Source organism: Tamandua tetradactyla, chromosome 9 (assembly GCF_023851605.1).
Source record: "Tamandua tetradactyla isolate mTamTet1 chromosome 9, mTamTet1.pri, whole genome shotgun sequence".
Classification (NCBI taxonomy): Eukaryota; Metazoa; Chordata; class Mammalia; order Pilosa; family Myrmecophagidae; genus Tamandua; species Tamandua tetradactyla.
The window spans coordinates 28,863,487-28,880,802 of NC_135335.1; the positions used below are offsets into that span (position 1 = coordinate 28,863,487).

The 17,316-nt window shown below is 44.6% G+C and overlaps 1 protein-coding gene and 1 long non-coding RNA gene across 9 annotated transcripts in view; one reads left to right on the top strand and one right to left on the bottom strand.

The window, feature by feature from the left end:
• Positions 1-5,525, bottom strand: part of C9H3orf22 (chromosome 9 C3orf22 homolog) — a 20,538-nt gene extending 15,013 nt beyond the window's left edge. For both annotated transcript variants that reach the window (XM_077116307.1, XM_077116305.1), the window contains exon 1: positions 5,434-5,525. The gene's annotated coding sequence lies outside the window, so the exon portion shown is untranslated. The remainder of the gene's footprint in view (positions 1-5,433) is intronic.
• Positions 5,082-17,316, top strand: part of LOC143646887 (uncharacterized) — a 23,115-nt gene continuing 10,880 nt past the window's right edge. For 5 of the 7 annotated variants that reach the window (XR_013157704.1, XR_013157707.1, XR_013157708.1 and 2 more), the window contains exons 1-2: positions 6,118-6,522; positions 11,244-12,469. This is a non-coding gene — a long non-coding RNA (uncharacterized LOC143646887). Of the gene's footprint in view, positions 5,838-6,117; positions 6,523-11,243; positions 12,470-17,316 lie in introns of those variants that run through there. The other 2 variants (XR_013157705.1, XR_013157706.1) reach the window with 2 other exon arrangements.

A 17,316-nucleotide genomic window follows, 5' to 3' on the forward strand; every position in this document is an offset into this window, starting at 1 on the left:
TGGGACCACCCCAGCCCAGCCAGCCCCAGTGGACCTGGCAGCTGACAGCAAATGCACGGTCCACTAGGAGTGACCCAGGTGGGCCCAGGCAGGGAAAGCACCCAGCTGGCCCACAGACTCGGGAGCACGAGCACACGGTGGTTTGGGACGGCTCCTTGTGAACACAGCATTATCTCGGCAATACAGAACTGCCACAGACACCACCCAGTGTTCTGATTCCTTGGGGTGGTGCTTTCGGTGATGTTAATTTTTATTTTGAAATAATTATAGATTCACAGGGAAATGGAAAGAAATGCACCTTTCCCCCAGCCTCTCTCAGTGGGAAAAACTCACATAACTTTAGACCAATGATCACAACTGTAAAATTGACATTGGTACAACCTAGAGAGCTATTCAGATGACATCGGTTATACATGCACTTGTGTGTGTGTGTGTGTGTGTGTGTGTGTGTGTGTGTGTGTGTGTGTCAGGCTCTGCAATTTTATCAGACGTAGCTTCAGGCAACCAGCACCTAGTTAAGATACTTAAATGTACCACCACCAAGAAACTTCTTCCTTCTGCTGCTAAACCCATCATCTCCTAATCTTAACCCCTGGCAACTCTTACTCTACTTTTGTCTCTGTGATTATGTTATTTTATGAATGTTTTATAAATAGAATCAGGTAGTATTTTAAGGTAAATACAATTTTATTATTTCTTTATTTTTTTATTCAAGAACTTATTTATATTTGTAGTACTAATTGGTGAGGCACATGGCTCTGCCTCTTTCAATATGACACTACTACTTAAACACCCACTAATGCATTACCATCACCTCTATCCATTCCCATACTTTTAAATTCAATCTTGTTAACTAGTCTGTACAGATCAGGTAGCCATTCCCCCTTCTCTAGCTTCTATCTCTCGCTCTCCTATATACCACATTCTTATAGTTTACATTATAGGTCTCTTGAGTTTACATTTCCCAGTAGGTTCCTATTCGCAAAATGGTACAGAATCTTTGTGTCTGGCTTATTTCACTCAACATTATGTCTTCATGTTTTAGCCACGTTGTCATGTGCTTCATTTCTTCTAACTGCCACATAATATTATCTCATAGGTATATACCACATTTTGTTTATTCATTCATCAGTCGATGGGTACTTGGATTGTTTCCATATTTTTGCAACTGTGAATAATGCTGCTATGAACGTTGGCGGGCAAATGTCTGTTTGTGTCACTGCTTTCAGCTCTTCTGGGTATATACTGAGTACTGGTGTTGCTGGGTACGTAGCCTTTTGAGATGGGCTTCTTGTACCCAGCATCATTTTCTTGAGATCCGTCCAAGTTGCTGTCTTCATCAGACCTTCGTTCCTTTTCATTGCTGAATAGTATTCCACCGTAAGTACCACAGTTTGTTTAGAAACAAACGTAGCCTATTGAAGGGCATTTGGCTGAATACCATTTTTTTTAGTGCTTACAAATAAAACTGCTGCACAATTCGTATGCAATGTCCTGCATGAAAATAAGTTTTCATTTGTCCAGGGTAAATGCCTGAAAGTACACTTGCTGGGTCAGAGGGTAAATCCATTTTAGTTTTAAGAGGAACTGCCAAGCTATTTTCCAGTCTGTACAATTTTACATGTTCACCAGCAGTATATGAGTGGCTCTGCATTTTTAATGTACCCCAGGTGAATATAAAGTGAATTCAGGTTGAGACTGGGTTAAGATCTCACCACTGGTGTTTCATGTGTTATCAAACTGCCAGATCCTTACCCTCCAACTGCTTATTGTAATGTGCTTTCACTGTACAAACCTATCTCATTTCATTGACTTTGCATTATTGCATTCACAGATACTGTGTTTTTACAAATTGAAATTTTGTGGTAACCCTGTGTTCTAGTTTACTAGCTGCTGGAATGCAACACACCAGAGACAGATTGGCTTTTAATAAAAGGGGATTTATTTTGTTGGTTCTTCAGAGGAAAGGCAGCTAACTTTCCACTGATGTTCTTTCTTACATGGAAGGCACAGGATGGTCTCTGCTGGTCTTCTCTCCAGGCCCCTGGGTTCCAACAACTTTCCCCGGGGTTACTTCTTTCTGCACCTCCAAATGCCTGGGCTGAGCTGCAAGTGCTGAGATGAGGAATGCTAAGCTGCTTAGGCTGTGCTACATTGCGTTCTCTCATTTAAGCACCAGCCAATTAAGTCAAACGTCACTCATTGCAGCAGACACGCCTCCTAGCCGACTGCAGATGTAATTGGCAACAGATGAGGTTCACGTACCGTTGGCTTATGTCGGCAGCAACAAGATTAGGTATGCTCACCTGGCCAAGTTGACAAATGAATCTAACTAACACACCCTGTGTCAAGCGGGTTTATTGGTGCCATTTTTCTAATAGCATGTTCTTGCTGCATGTCTCTGTCATATTTTCATTAAGGCCTTTAGACATAATGTTATTGCGCCCTTAATAGACTACAGTACAGTGTGGATGTAACTTTTATATTCATTGGGAAACCAAAAAATTCATGACTTGCTTTATTGCTATATGTGGTTTGTGGCAGTGATCTGGAGAGGAAACTGCAATACCTCTGAGGTATATCTGTAGCCTTAGCAGTCATGTGCCGACACGTTACCTTAACACCTTGCTAAGACCATAGCGACAGCTGCAGCCCCCGGAGGTGGCAGGTGAGATCCCACGGGGCAGCACAGAACTCCTTGTCCGTGCAGCTCTGCAGGCTTCTGGGACTGGGTTCTCGTGGCAGGAGCCCAGGTGGGAAGCAGGGGGTCCTCCTCTCTCCTTGGACCAGCACTTTCCAATAAAACTGCCTGCAGTGATGGAAAGATCCTGCATCTGTCGTGTCCAATAGGGTAGCTACAAGCCTCGCACAGCAATGGATAGAGCAAGCATGACTGCAGAACGGAACTTGTTTTACTTTTTGCATTCAATTCAACAAATTTAAATATCTGTATGCTGATATTCATAGCAGCAGTATTCACAATAGCCAAAAGGTGAAAGCAACCCAAGTGTCCATTGGCCAACGAATATATATATAAACAATATGTGGTCTATACATGCAATGGAATATTATTCAGCTGTAAAAAGGAGTGAAGATCTGATGCATATGATAAAAAGGTGGAGGCAACCCAAGTGCCCATCAATGGATGAATGGATAAACAAAATGTGGTATATCATGCCATGGAATATTATTCAACAATACAAAAGAATGGTGACCCAGTACATGCTACAGCATGGATGAAACTTAAAAACATCACATTGAGTGAAGAAGTCAGACACAAAAAAGACAGATATTCCACATAAGGGAAATATCTAGAAGAGTCAAATTCAGAGTCAAAGTAAATCAGAGGTTACCAGGGGCTTGAGGATGAGGGAAACAGGAGTCATTGCTCAATAGGTGCAGTTTGTTTGGGGTGGTGAAAAAGTTTAGGCAATCGATAGTGATGAGGCAGCCCAACATTGTGAATGAAATTGATTCCACTGAATTGTATACTTAGAAATGATTAAAATGGGAAATGCTGTTAAATATATGTTGCCACAATTTTTTTTTAAAGTTAAATAGACACCTGTGACAAGTGGTGGCTGCATTGAACAGCCCAGCTCTGGGCGGTGGGGCTGGGGCTGTGCCTGCTGTCCCTCCCAGGGCAGTCCCAGACTAGAGCACAGAGGCCTGAGCCCTTGGCTCCATCCTCTTTCTCACCTGTTTCTCAGGTCATCAGCATAACCCTAATGCTTGGTGTGCTGGTTTGAAAGGATTTATGTACCTTAGAAAAGCCATGTTTTAATCCTAATTCATCCTGTGGGAGCAACAGTTTCTTAGAATCCCTATTCAGTACTATTGGTTGGAAACCAGATCAGGTTATCTCCCCTGAGATGTGACTCACCCAATTCGGGGTATTAACTTTTGAATAGAGGAAGATGTGACTCCACTCATTCCAGGTGGGTCTTGAATACGTTACTGGAATCCTTTAAAAGAGGAAGCCTTTTGGAGAAAGGTGGAGAATGATAAGAACAGCAGAGACAGGAGCGCTACAGAGTCCACCAGCCAATGACCTTGGGAGATGCAGGATAATGCCCCTGGGGGAGCTTCATGAAACAAGAAGCCTGGAGAGCAAGTTAGGAGACATCGCCATGTTCGCCATGTGCCTTTCCAGTTGAGAGAGAAATCCTGAACTTCATCGGTCTTTCATGAGTGAAGGTAACCTCTTGTTGGTGCCTTAATTTGGACATTTTTATAGACTTGCTTAATTGGGACATTTTCTCAGCCTTAGAACTATAAACTAGCAACTTATTAAATTCCCCTTTTTTAAAAGCTATTCCATTTCTGGTATATTGCATTCTGGCAGCTAGCAAACTAGCACACTTGGGTCTCTCTGTCTCTAGGAGTTCTCAGCTCGCCTTGTGGCCCAAGCCTGTAGCAGGGAAGATGAGGTGGACTTTGGGTGGCCGTCTTGGGCAGAGCTCAGAAAGTGGGCCTTTTTCTAGGCCCAGAAATACCACCAACCCCATTTGTGGCCTTTCCCCAGTCTGCCCCACCCAGATGTCTTCCTGGAACCCAGTGAGCAGCCCCGTCACCCACATCAGGCTGAAGCTCTCTGCACGGCACTGGCTCATGCCAGCTTCCAGGGGCTCCTGCTGGGGTATCCTTGGCTTGATGACACTGGGACCCGTTCCCCAGGCTCAAACCCACAGCCTTGCAGCTACAGACTCGGATCAAATCCTAGCTTGATCTTTCGCTATCAGTATAAAATTCAGGCAAGCTGCCAAATCTCTGGCCTTGGCTTTGCCCACCTTCCTTCCCCCCAAGCTAACAGGTGAGGTCCAGGACAGCCAGCTATTTCATGGCTGATGGTTGTAGAAACTTCGCAGGGCACCAGGCTCTGGGCCAAGCTCCAGTGACCTTATCTAAGCATATGTCAGGCTCTCTGCACAATCTCATTTAATTCTCTACTTGATGGAGAGTGTGATATCATCATCCCCATTTTCCAGATAGGGTAACTGAGACTCCCAAAAGATTCACTGCTTTGCCTGGTGTTCATGCAGCTAGTGGTGGGTTTCAGGGTGGGCAGTCCAACCATCAATCTATGCTTCTACAGCCTCAGCCAATCCCGGAAAGGGTGGAGTGACCACAGGAAGGACAGATGGGCCAGAGGAAGCAGCCAGAACCCAGGCACCCCACTGGGCTTCCCCCCTCCCCATCCTGTCCCATCTTCCTGGCAGTGACCATGATCAGAGAACCCTGGAATGGCCCCTGCCCAGGAAGGTGCTGGGTGTGAGGGTAACTGAGCCCCCTTCCCCAAGCCTGATCGCAGCAGGAGTGAAGACTCGGTCAAGGCAGCCAAGCAGTCTGATGGTCACTGGCAGGCTCAGTCAGATGGGGAAGGCACCAGCCGGGAAAGGAGGGAATGCACCCTCCAAGTGACAGACTACTCACAGGCGGGCTTATGTGATGCCAGAATTGCTGTCACTGGCCGTGGTCCTGGCAGCCATGCCGTCACTGGAATTCTGGCCCCAGGGCCCTCAGCCTCATTGTGACATCAGAAGCCCAGGGGGTCATAATCAGTGACATCACCACCCCCGGCCCCTGGGCTCAGACTGCAGCGTGAAACCCCTCTGGTTCAGAGAATTGCCTCTCTAACCCTCAAGCATTTGGGCCAGGGCTGTCGGGCATTTTCAGCTGCAGAATATCCACATCTATGCACTTTATAGAAAAAAAAAAACCTCTCTTCATTCAGATCCCAGAAACCAAAGAAAGAGCCCAGAAGTAGCCCCCAACTCCTTCTGAGTACAGACAAACTCCGTTTCTGGTTGACCTGGACCCAAGCCCCTGGTGCAGCTGTGAGTTATCAGTCAGATCTGGGCTGGGCCCCAGCTTTGCTATTAACCTAAAGTAGAAACAGAGAGGGAGGGAGGAGACAGGTTGGACGCAGAGCACTGGACGTGGCAACCAGTGCTGTCCGGGCAATTCAGGGGATATTTTAAAAGGGAAGTGATGTGGGATTTTGCCTCGGGCCAGAGACTGAAGAGCCAGGGCCCTTATTATGGCTTTGCAGGAATGTGAATTCTGAGCAGACTGGCCAATTCCTGCAGCCTAAATTTTGGCCCCCCCCCCCCCCGCCCCTGCGACTCCGACTCTCCCCTGGGTTAGGGAACCCTGCCAGCTCTGTGGACAATAGCCTAAAGTGAAAAGCAGGAAAGGGCGTGTCTGACATCAGGAGCCCTAATTGGAGCAAAGGGGACTGAGAGTTTGCCCAGGAGATTGGGGTCCCTCTGAGTTCTTGCAGGTGGTTGGGCTCTGGAAGAGATACGGTTGGAATGTCATCTCTGCCCCAGCTTGCTCTGTGACCTGGGCAAACAACTCCTCTCTGAGCCTCAATTAAAGAATGGACAGCCCCTCAACCAAGCAGTAGCGAGGTGTAGGAATGAGAACTTACCAAGGATCCTTGTGTAGCATTGGCAAGATGCCAGCAATTCTCAAGGAATGTGAGTTGGGCTCCAAGAAGTGACAGATCTATGGGGCCAGGTGGGATGCTCTATTACTCTTGCTTCTTATGCTTCTCTCCTCCTTCTTTGTAGCCTGATCATTAGACACTAAGGAATGGCAAGGAGGTTTGCATGGCAAAATCCCAGGGGGGCAAGGAGAGGTTAGGAGGCAGGCCCTGGGTCTGACGAAGTTGGGTCTTACAGGCTATTACAGAAAGTCCATCTAGTGTCCAAGGAAAGACCTGACAGGACTAAATTGGAGTTTTGGAAACACCTCTCTGGCGGCAGCATGGAGAACAAAGTGAAAGATGCCAAGGATAAGTGAAGGTAGACCAGGTGACCAGCAAAGGCAGTCACTCAGGCATGGGCAGGACAGGTGGTACCTTGGAGTGAGGTAGTGATGGGGAATGGAGGGAAGGTCCTGGATTTGAGAGGGAAGAGATAACATGAACACATATTGGTGATAGAGGTTATGGGAGATTCAGATGTGATTCCTGGGTTTCTTTAAGTGCCGCTGGAAGTGGGTGAGAAAATGAGTTCAGTCTTGGTTGCACTGAGTTTGAGATGCCTTTGTGTCAACTAAATGGAGATGTCCCTCCACTTACATAACTGAGTCATGTTCAGAAGGGTGAAGTCTGTGCTTAAGACAGTAGTTTGGCATATCAATAGTAATTGAAGCTAATCATCTGAAGGAGAGAATGTAGAAGGTCTGAAGAGGGCATTTGGCTAAGCATTTGAATACTTCAATATTTCATGATCAAGGAAAGGAGGAAAAGCTTGTGAGGGGACAGAGAAGTTGAACTGCATGATGACACCAAAGCCAGGGGAAGGCCATGTCTCAAGAACTATGTACTGGTGTTGCTAATGGGCCAATCAAGACAAAAACTTAGAAATAACTGTTGGCTTTATAGTGGAAAACACAGACCACAGGGGCTTGAGGATTGAGAAGGAAGTGAAGGAGTTTAATCAACTGTGGGGTGACTCTTTCACTTCTGCCATCCTCCCCAAGCCATTTTCCATTGCTCTCTGCCAACCCATCACCTAAGACTTCAGCTAGTATTGCTGCGTAACAAGTTGCCCATAATTTAGCAGCTTAAAACAAAGCCAATTATTTTGTCATAATCTCTGGTGGCTCTTGGCCTTGAGAGGGCTCAGCTAGCTCTCTCACTCAGGATCTCCCTTGTGATTGTAGCAGACTGTGGCTTGGGCCTGGGGCCCCCATGTCAAGTGCCTGGGCTGGAAAGACACAAATAGCCAGGACAAGACAAGCTGGCACCTCTTGAGTGACTCCCCATATAGTCTCTCCACATGGAGACCTACATGCAAAAGAGTGAAGGTGGATCCCTACCTCACACCATATTAAAAAATAACTCAAAATGGCTCAGACACCTAAAGATAAGAGAGCTGCAAAATTCTTAGAAGCAAACATAGTGAAACATCTTCAGTATGTGCTAGGCAGTGGTTTCTTAGACTTACACCAAAAGTATGAGCAACAAAAGAAAAAACAGATGAATGGGACTTAATAAAAATCAGGAACTTTTGTACATCAAAGGACTTTGTCAATGAAGTAAAAAGATAACCTGAAGAAAGGGAGAAAATATTTGGAAGCCATTTATCTGATAAGGGGTTAATATCTGGAATAGATAAAGAGCTCCTGCAACTCAACAACAAAAAGGCAGCCCAATTAAAAAATGAGGATAAGACTTAATAAATATTTCTCCAAAGTAGATATACAAATGGCCAGTAAATACATGAAAAATGCTCAACATGTTAGCCATTAGGGAAATGCAAATCAAAACCACAATAAGATACCACTTCACACTCACTAGAATGGAAAAAAAAAAACCAGAAAACAGCAAATGCTAGAGAGGATGCAAAGAAATAGAAGTCCTGGTTTGTTGTTGATGGGAATGTAAAATGGTGCAGCTGCTGTTAAAGACAGGCTGGCAGTTCCACAGAAAGCTAAGTATAGAGCTACTATATGACCCGGCAATCCCACTTTTTGGTACACACCCAGAAGAACTGGAAGCAGGAAACTCACACAGATATTTATGCACCAATGTTCATAGCGGCATTAATCACAATAGCCAAAAGGTAGAAGCAACACAAGTACCCAGCCACAGATAAATGGATAGACAAAATGTGGTTCACACATCCAGTGGAATAATATTCAGCCATAAAAAGGAATGAAGTCCATACATGCAACAACAGAAACCTTGAAAACATGTTCAGTGAAATGAGTCAGACACAAAAGGACTATATGATCTCAGTGAAATAATTAGAATAAGCAAATTCATAAAATCAGAAACTAGAATACAGGTTACCTGGAGCAGTTCTGGGGAGGGGAATGGGGAGTTAATGCTTAATTGGTACAGAGTTTCTATTTGGGATGTTGGAAAAGTTTGGGCAACAGATGATGGTGATGGTAGCCCAAAACTGTGAGTAATGAATGTGGTAATTAACACCAATCAATTATATTTTTGAAAAGGGAAATTTTTGTTTGTGTATGTTATCACCAAAAAAGCCATAAAGCTGTGCAACACGAAAAGGGAGCCCAATGTAAGCAACAGGCTAAAGTGAGTAGCATAATTATAATATAGTTTCATCAATTATAACAAAAATACCACACTAATACAAAATGTTCATAATAGAGAAAGCTGTGTGTGCAAGGGGGGTGGCATTCAGAAACCCTACTTTCTGCATGATTTTTGTATAAATTTACAACTGCTTTAATAAAAAACATTTTTAAAGAAAGAACGTATATGACGCCACTACAAAAAGACAAACAACCTAATTTAAAAATGGCAAAGGACCTGAATAGACATTTCTCCAAAGAAGATACACAGTTGGCCATGAGAGGATGTTCAACATCATTAGCCTTTTGGGAAATGCAAAGCAAAACCACAGTGAGGTACCACTTCAAACCCACAAGGATAACTATTATTTAAAAAAAAAAAAGCTTTGGAGAGGATGCAGAGAAACTGGAACTCTAATGCACTGTTGGTGGGAATGTAAAATGGTGCAGTCTCTGTAGAAACCAGCTCGTTGGTGACATAGAAAGTTAAATATAGAACTACCATAGGACCCAGCAATCCCACTTCTAAATGGGAAGTGAAAATAGGGTCTTAGACAGACACCTGTATGACAGTGCGCATAGCAGCATTATCCACCATAGCCAAAAAGTGGAAGCAAACCAAATTGTCCATCAACAGATGAATGAATATACAAAACTGTACTCCACACACACGATGGAGTATTATTCAGCTGTAAGAGAGAATGAAGTTCTGAGACCTGCTGCAACATGGAAAAATTTGAAAACTTTGAGCTCGGTGAAATAAGCCAGATACATAAGGACAAATATTTTATAATATCACTCACAATAGATGTCTAGAAATAGCAAATCAGCAAGAGATAGAAATTAGATAAGAAGTTACAAAGAATGGGGGAAGGGGAGGAGGGGGCATATACATTAGGTACGTTGTGGATTGTTTGTAAATAAAACTAATCTGTAGAGATTACAAACTTGCTGCCAGTGAGGCAGATTTGGTTCACAGATATGCTGTGTTGGGCCACAGAGGATTTATATTTCTTTTTTTTAATTACAAAAATTAAGGGTTTACAGAAAAGTCATGCAGAAAATACAGAGTTCCCCTCTTACCCCCTCCTCACACAGTTTATCCCTGTTATTAACCCTTTGCATTAGTGTGTTGCCTTTGTTATAATTGATGAAACAATATTACAATTATATTATTAATTTTAGCCCATAGTTTACATTAGGCTTCACTGTGTTGTGCAATTGCTATTTTTAAATTTTTATTCTAGTAACAAATATATAACCTAAAATTTTCCCTTTTAACCACATTCAAATATAGAATTCAGTGCTGCTAATTGCATTCACAATGTTGTTTACCATCACCGCCATCCATTACCCAAACTTTTCCACCCCCCAAACAGAAATGCTGCATCAGTGACGCATTCACGCCCCATTCCCTACCCACACCCCAGCCCCTGGTAACCTGTACTCTACTTTCTACCTCTATGAATTTGCATATTGTGCTTATTTCATATAAGTGAGACCATACAGTATTTGTCCTTTTGTGTCTGGCTTATTTCACTCAGCATGATGTCTTCAGGGCTCATCCACATTATCGCATGCATCAGACCTTCATTCCTTTTTAGGGCTGAATACTATTTCTTTGGGTATATGTACTACATTTTATTAATGCAATCGTCAATTGATGGACACGGTTATTTCTACCTTTTGGTTATTGTGAATAAGGCCACTATGAACACAGGTGTGCAAATAAATACCAGTTCTAGTCCCTGTTTTCAATTCCTTCGAGTTTATACTGAGAAGTGGGGTTGCCGGGTAATACAGTAATTCTATACTTAACTTTCTGAGGAACCACCACACTGCCTTCCAGTGCAACTGCCCCATCTTACATTCCCACAGGCAACTGACGAGGGTTCCTATTTCTCTGCATGCTCTCCTACACTTTGTTATTTTCTGTTGTTTTTCAATAACAGCCATTCTAGTGGGTGTAAGATGGTATCTAGTCGTGCTTTTTATTTCCATTTCACTAATGTCTAAAGTTAGCTTCAGTGTTTGCAAAAGACTTTAGTAAAAAAATAAAACAATCCCTGGCTTCTTTAAAATCTTTGGGAGTTCTGACAGTGGCAACAGTGAATGAGTACAGCCTTGTCCCTTTATGGGGCAATCTTTTTGTTTTTCCTGACACCTGTTCCGCTTCACTCTTTTAGGTTACTTACGGCCTCAAGAGCAAACAAATTTGAGAGTACTGATTTAAAAAGAAATTGAGCCTGACTCCTAAATAGATTACTGGACAGACAATGAGTGACGCGTGCTGGGCTTCTGAGCTGTGTCCTGGAAACCCAAGTAGGGGGGCGGCTTTGGCGAGTCTAAAGAAAAGGAGACTGCCGCCCTACCCCCCGACGTACGCCTCCGCCCCAGCGCACCCCATCCCACTCCCCAGAAGCCTCTGCAGCCCGCACTTGGAAACCGCTCTCCATGACGCCATCGTGTGGTAGTTAGCGGGAACTGCAGCAATGGTCTGACGGCAGGCCCTGGGAAGATTTACTGCCCTCTTCCTAGGTCTGCGGCCACGGCTTGAGATTTGGACATCAGAGGGAGGGGGAAGCCCAAGGACAGAGACACCAGGCTCTTTATTAATAAAGAATACAGGGTCTGGAGTGGTAAGCTGGACAAATGAGAGCTGACACCACGCTTGCCTCAGATTCTCGGGAGCGTCAGACCCACCGAGGAGTAAACAGATGTTTGCCACATCTCTTCGGGGAGAATTGTATCCACCACGAAACAAAACACGGGAAAACCTGGCTTTGTCCTGTTCAGTACTTTTCACTTTAAATTCATTTTTTCTGACCTTACTACCGTGACCCAGGCTTTTTGCCTGAGTCATAGGGTTTGTTCCGGAAATAGCAAGAGATCAGGAGACCCCTCACCCACCTACCCACCCACCCACTTGCAAGGCTGCAGGAGAGGGGGGGAAACCAGATCCTGGGACTTTGAATCTTGCCCTAAAGTTTATTCCTGGACTTTGTGCATCATCAGAAGGAAAATTCGAATTGCATGGTGTTAAGCACAGAGACCTGAATTCAACTTTAGAGGCTGACTGCCGTGTTTGGGGTAGAGGGACTGGTAGGCGGCAACACAGAGCAGCAGGTGAGAGCCAATGAAAGAACCGCACCCAAATTTGGGGATAGGTTTGTGACCATGGGAGCTGGGGATGTTTGATACTGTGGAAACTTTCTCTCCTGTGTGAAGTCTGCTTGTGACTTCACAAGTTTCATTGGTGACCACAGGGCCATGGCATCAACCCTGGCTCCTGTGGTGACGGCTGCCTCAGCCAGGGGAGAATGCTGGTCCTGAGTCCAAAGCCTCATCACGATGGTGATTCATGAGATCTAAGGACCCGGTGATGGGAACATCAGCTGTCGGAGAAAATTAGGTAAGGTTCTGGTGTCAGCCTGCCAAAGTGATGGTGCCCAGGTATCTGGTCAGGCAAGCACTGGCCTGACCATTGCTATAAGGATATTTCGTGGCTCGTTGATAAATCAGAAAGCTGGTGTATTGAATCATCAGTCAGTTAATTGCATCTATGACACCTGCAATCTACTAAGGTGCATCTCCCACAATGAGATAATCCAATCAATTGAAGACTTTTAAGAAAGAAGAGAGACTCGCTGCTTCTTTAGCTTTGAGCCTCTCCTGTGGAGTTCATCTAAACCATTCATCGGAACTGCCAGCTTCACAACCCACCTTATGGATTTTGAACCCTTCTATTCCCACAGTTGCATGAGACACCTTTATAAATCTCATATTTACAGATATCTCCTGTTCTGTTTCTCTAGAGAACCCTGACCAATACAGCTTGGTACTTAGAGTGGGGTGGTTCTTGAGAAACAGAATCTTAAAAATAGGTTTTTACAATTGGCTTTCTACTCTGATGAGACTCAGAGTCACTAATGACTCTGTTTCCAATAATCAAGATGGCACTAACGGTCCATGGGTGAGTTGGCAAGAGAGAGAGACGAATATCACCATTAGATTCTGCTAATTGGACACTTCTATGAGGAAAGGCTCTGGGTGAGAGGGTCTATGACACCTTTGCAGAGTTTTGTGGACTTAAGAGTTATAATGATGTTGGCTAGTTGTTGGAGATACACTGGATACAGTGATGGAGGAAAGGGATGAGCTGAAGGCTTCAAATTTGCAACTTAAGTGCTATATGAATTATGTAAAAGTTTCTGTGTTTGCCCTGAAAGAAAATCTTATTTCCTGTGGTTGCGGACTTGAGATGTCTTAAAACCAGACACAAAGCTTCATTGTGTGAGTAGCAGATTTACAACGTAAACTAAAATCTCAACCTTGCAGGGTGTCAGCTGTTACAGTAAGGGCTTTGATTGGAAACGAATGGGATCCTGAAAGTTAGGGTGGGGATATATGGCTTGATAATTACAGTGATGGGGAGATGGACTTTGCTAGATAGACCTGTAATGGACTGCTCAGGAAGCTCAAGAAAAGAGCTTCCTGACCTCCAGCCTGCCTTGAGGAAACAGCTTCCTGGCCTCCAGTCTCCTCAGAGGAGTCTGCCACCCAACCTCCAACTAAGGAGATTAACCCTTCACTGCCTGCTAACCCTATAACCACCTCCCCAGGGTGGTTTCCCTGGGGAAACAGTCCTTACTACTCTGTCTGGAGCAACTAATCCTGTTTCACCAGATGACATTGTAACAGAATGCCGAGGTAATGAGCTTGAGAGACATTTCTATTTCTTTTCATGACCCTACCCCCACCCCTCTTTTCCTCAAGACCTGTTACTAAAGTCCCAACAGGCCCCCAAAAGTCAGGTACAAAGTGTGACCCATGAGGAGGTACACTACACTCAAAAAGGTACGCAAGAGTTTTCCTGTCTGTGTAACGAAAACCAGGGGAATATGTGTGGGGATGGATATTAAAGGTGTGGGATAATGGTGGAAGGAATATAAAGTTGGATCATATTTATTGATATGGGCCCACTAAGTAGAGATTCTGCATTCAATGTTATAGCTCAAGGGGTTAGAAGGGGCATTAACAGTTTGTTTGGATGGTTGGCTGAAACATGGATCAAAAGGTGGGCGACATTATGTGAGGTTGAAAGGTCAGAACTGCCCTGGTATAATGTAGATGAGGGGATGTAGCTGCTTAGAGAGAAGGGAATGTTAGAGTGGATTTATCATGGAAGACCTGAGCACATACCCCAGGAATGTCCAGAGGATGCATCTTTTAACAAAACCTTGAGAAATAAATTTGTGACTAGCGCCATCATCCCTGAAGAGTTCTGTAGTTGCCCTTCTTTGTAGTTCAGATATTACTGTGGGAACTGCTGTCACTGAGCTGGAATCCTCAAACACGATGGGGATGATCAGATCCCGAGTTGGCAGAAGTCACGTGATGACAGTTACTCACCATAGACAAGGTTGGCATGGCCACCATAATGGTCAGCAGACTCAAAGCAGCAGTCAGAATAATCTGACTCGCAGAGACTTATGGCATCAGCTGGTAGATCATGGAGTACTTTAAGTAAAATAGAAGGCAGTCTACTAAATTCTTGTTTGAGCTGTATAAGCAGAAGAATTCTAGGTCAAGTGAACAGAAGTCTGACTTGAATTGCAAAAAACAGAGAGTTATCGCCCCTTAATCACTTCCAGACTTGAGACAGTTTACAGATCCAGAGACCCTCAAACGAGGGGAGGGTCGGACACCCGTGGGGAAGGACCCTTTTACACTGCCAGAACTTTCTGCTGTTATTCTTCTTCCCAGCCTTCCCCAAGGAGACCTATGGCCTTTTACCAGAGTGACCATGCATTGAGGAAAAGGAAATGATAGATATTTCAGATTATTAGACTCTGGTTCAGAAGTGACATTAATTCCAGGAGACCCAAAACGTCACTCTGGTCTTCCAGTCAGAGTGGGGGCTTATGGAAGTCAGGTGACGATGGAGTTTTAGCTCAGGTCCATCTCACAGTGGGTCCAGTGGGCCCCTGGACCCATTCTGTGGTTATTCTCCAGTTCCAGAAGCTGTAATTGGGATCAACAGACTCAGCATGGCAGAATCCCCACATTGGTTGTCTGACTCGTGGAATGAGGCCTATTATGGTAGGAAAGACCAAATGGAAGCCACTAGAACTGCCCCTACTTAGCAAAATATAAATCAGAAGCAGTATTGTATTCCTGGAAGAATTGCAGAGATTACTGCTATTCTTAAGGACTTGAAGGATGCAGGGGTGGTGATTCCCACCACATCCTCATTCGACTCTCCTATTTGGCCTGCACAGAAATCAGATGGGTCTTGGAGGATGACAGTGGATTATCGTAAACTCAACCAGGTGGTAACTCCAATTGCAGCTGCTTTCCAGATGTGGTATCACTGCCTGAGCAAATCAACACATCACCTGGAACCTGCTATACAGCTATTGATCTGGCAAATGCCTTTTTTCATTAGCTTAGTAAGGACCACTAGAAACACTTTGCATTTGGCTAGCAAGGCCAGTAGTATACCTTCACTGACCTGCCTCAGGTGTATCAACTCTCTAGCCCTATGTCATAATCTTGTCCGCAGGGACCTTGGTCATTTCTCCCTCCTACAAGACATCACATCGGTCCATTATGTTGATGATATCATGTTGATTGGAACTTGTGAGCAAGAAGTAGCCACTACTCAAGACTTATTGGCAAAGCATTTGCAGGTCAGGAGATGGGAGATAAATCCAACAGAAATACAGGGCCTTCTAACTCAGTGAAATTTTTAGCTGTCCAGTAGTGTGGGGCATGTTGAGATATCCCTTCTAAGGTGAAAGATAAGTTGCTGCATCTGTCCCTTCTTATGACCAAAAAGGAGGCATAATACCTAGTTGGGCTCTTTGGATTTTGGAGACAACCTATTTCTCATTTGGGTGTGCTACTCTGCCCATTTATCGAGTGACCAGAAAAGCTGCTAATTTTGGGTGGGGACCTGAACAAGAGGAGGCTCTGCGACAGGTCCAGGCTGCTGTATAAGCAGCTCTGCCATTTGGGCCATGTGATCCAGCAGATCCAATGGTGCTGGAAGTGTCAGTTGCAAATAGAGATGCTGTCTGGAACCTTTGGCAGGCCCCTATAGGAGAATCACAACACAGACCCTAGGATTTTGGAGCAAAGCCTTACCATCTGCTGCAGATAACTACTCTCCTTTTGAGAAACAGCTTTTGGCCTGCTACTGGCCTTAGTAGAGACTGAATGCTTAACCATGGGCCACCAAGTTACCATGAGACCTGAGTTACCTATCATGAGCTGGGTGTTGTCTGACCCACCAAGCCACAAGGTTGGATGTGAGCAGCAGCACTTCATCATAAAATGGAAATGGTATATACGAGATAGGGCCAGAGCAGGTCCTGAAGGCAAAAGTAAGTTACATAAGGAAGTTGCCCAAATGCCCGTGGTCTACAGCACTCTTGCCACATTACCTTCTCTTTCCCAGACAAGACTATGACCTCTTGGGGAATTCTGGACAGTCAGTTGGCTGAGGAAGGGTAAAGTTGGGCCTGGTTTACAAATGGTTCTGCACAATATTGCAGGGACCACCTGGAAGCAACAGCACTACAACCCATTCTAGGATGTCATTAAAGGACAATGGTGAGGGGAAATCCTCACAGTAGGCAGAACTTAGAACAGTGCATCTGGTTGTTCATTTTGCTTGGAAGGAGAACTGGCCAGAGGTGCATTTGTATACTCACTCATGGGCTGTTACTAATGATTTGGGTGGATGGTCACAAACGTGGAAAGAGCATGATTAGAAAATTGATGAGAAAGTGGTCTGGGGAAGAGGTATGTGAATAGGCCTTTCTGGATGGGCAAAGAACATAAAAGATATTTTTGTCCCTTGTGCATGCTCACCAGAGGGTGACTTTAGCAGAGGAAGGTTTTAATAATCAAGTGGATAAAGTGACCCATCCTGTGGATACCAGTCAGCCTCTTTCCTCAGCCACTCTTGCCATTGTCCAATGGGCTCATGAGCAAAGTGGACATGGTGGTAGGGATGGAGGTTATGCATGGACTTGGCAACATGGACTTTCACACACCAAGGCCAGCTTGGTGTTGCAGAGCAGCAGAGACCGACATTCCCCGAGGTGATTAGCCTGCTACCTGGTGGCAGGGTGATTACATTGGACCACTTCCAACATGGAAGGGACAGCAATTTGTTCTAACTGGAATAGACATATACTCTGGATATGGGTTTGCTTTCCCTGCATGCAATGCTTCTGCAAAAACTACCAT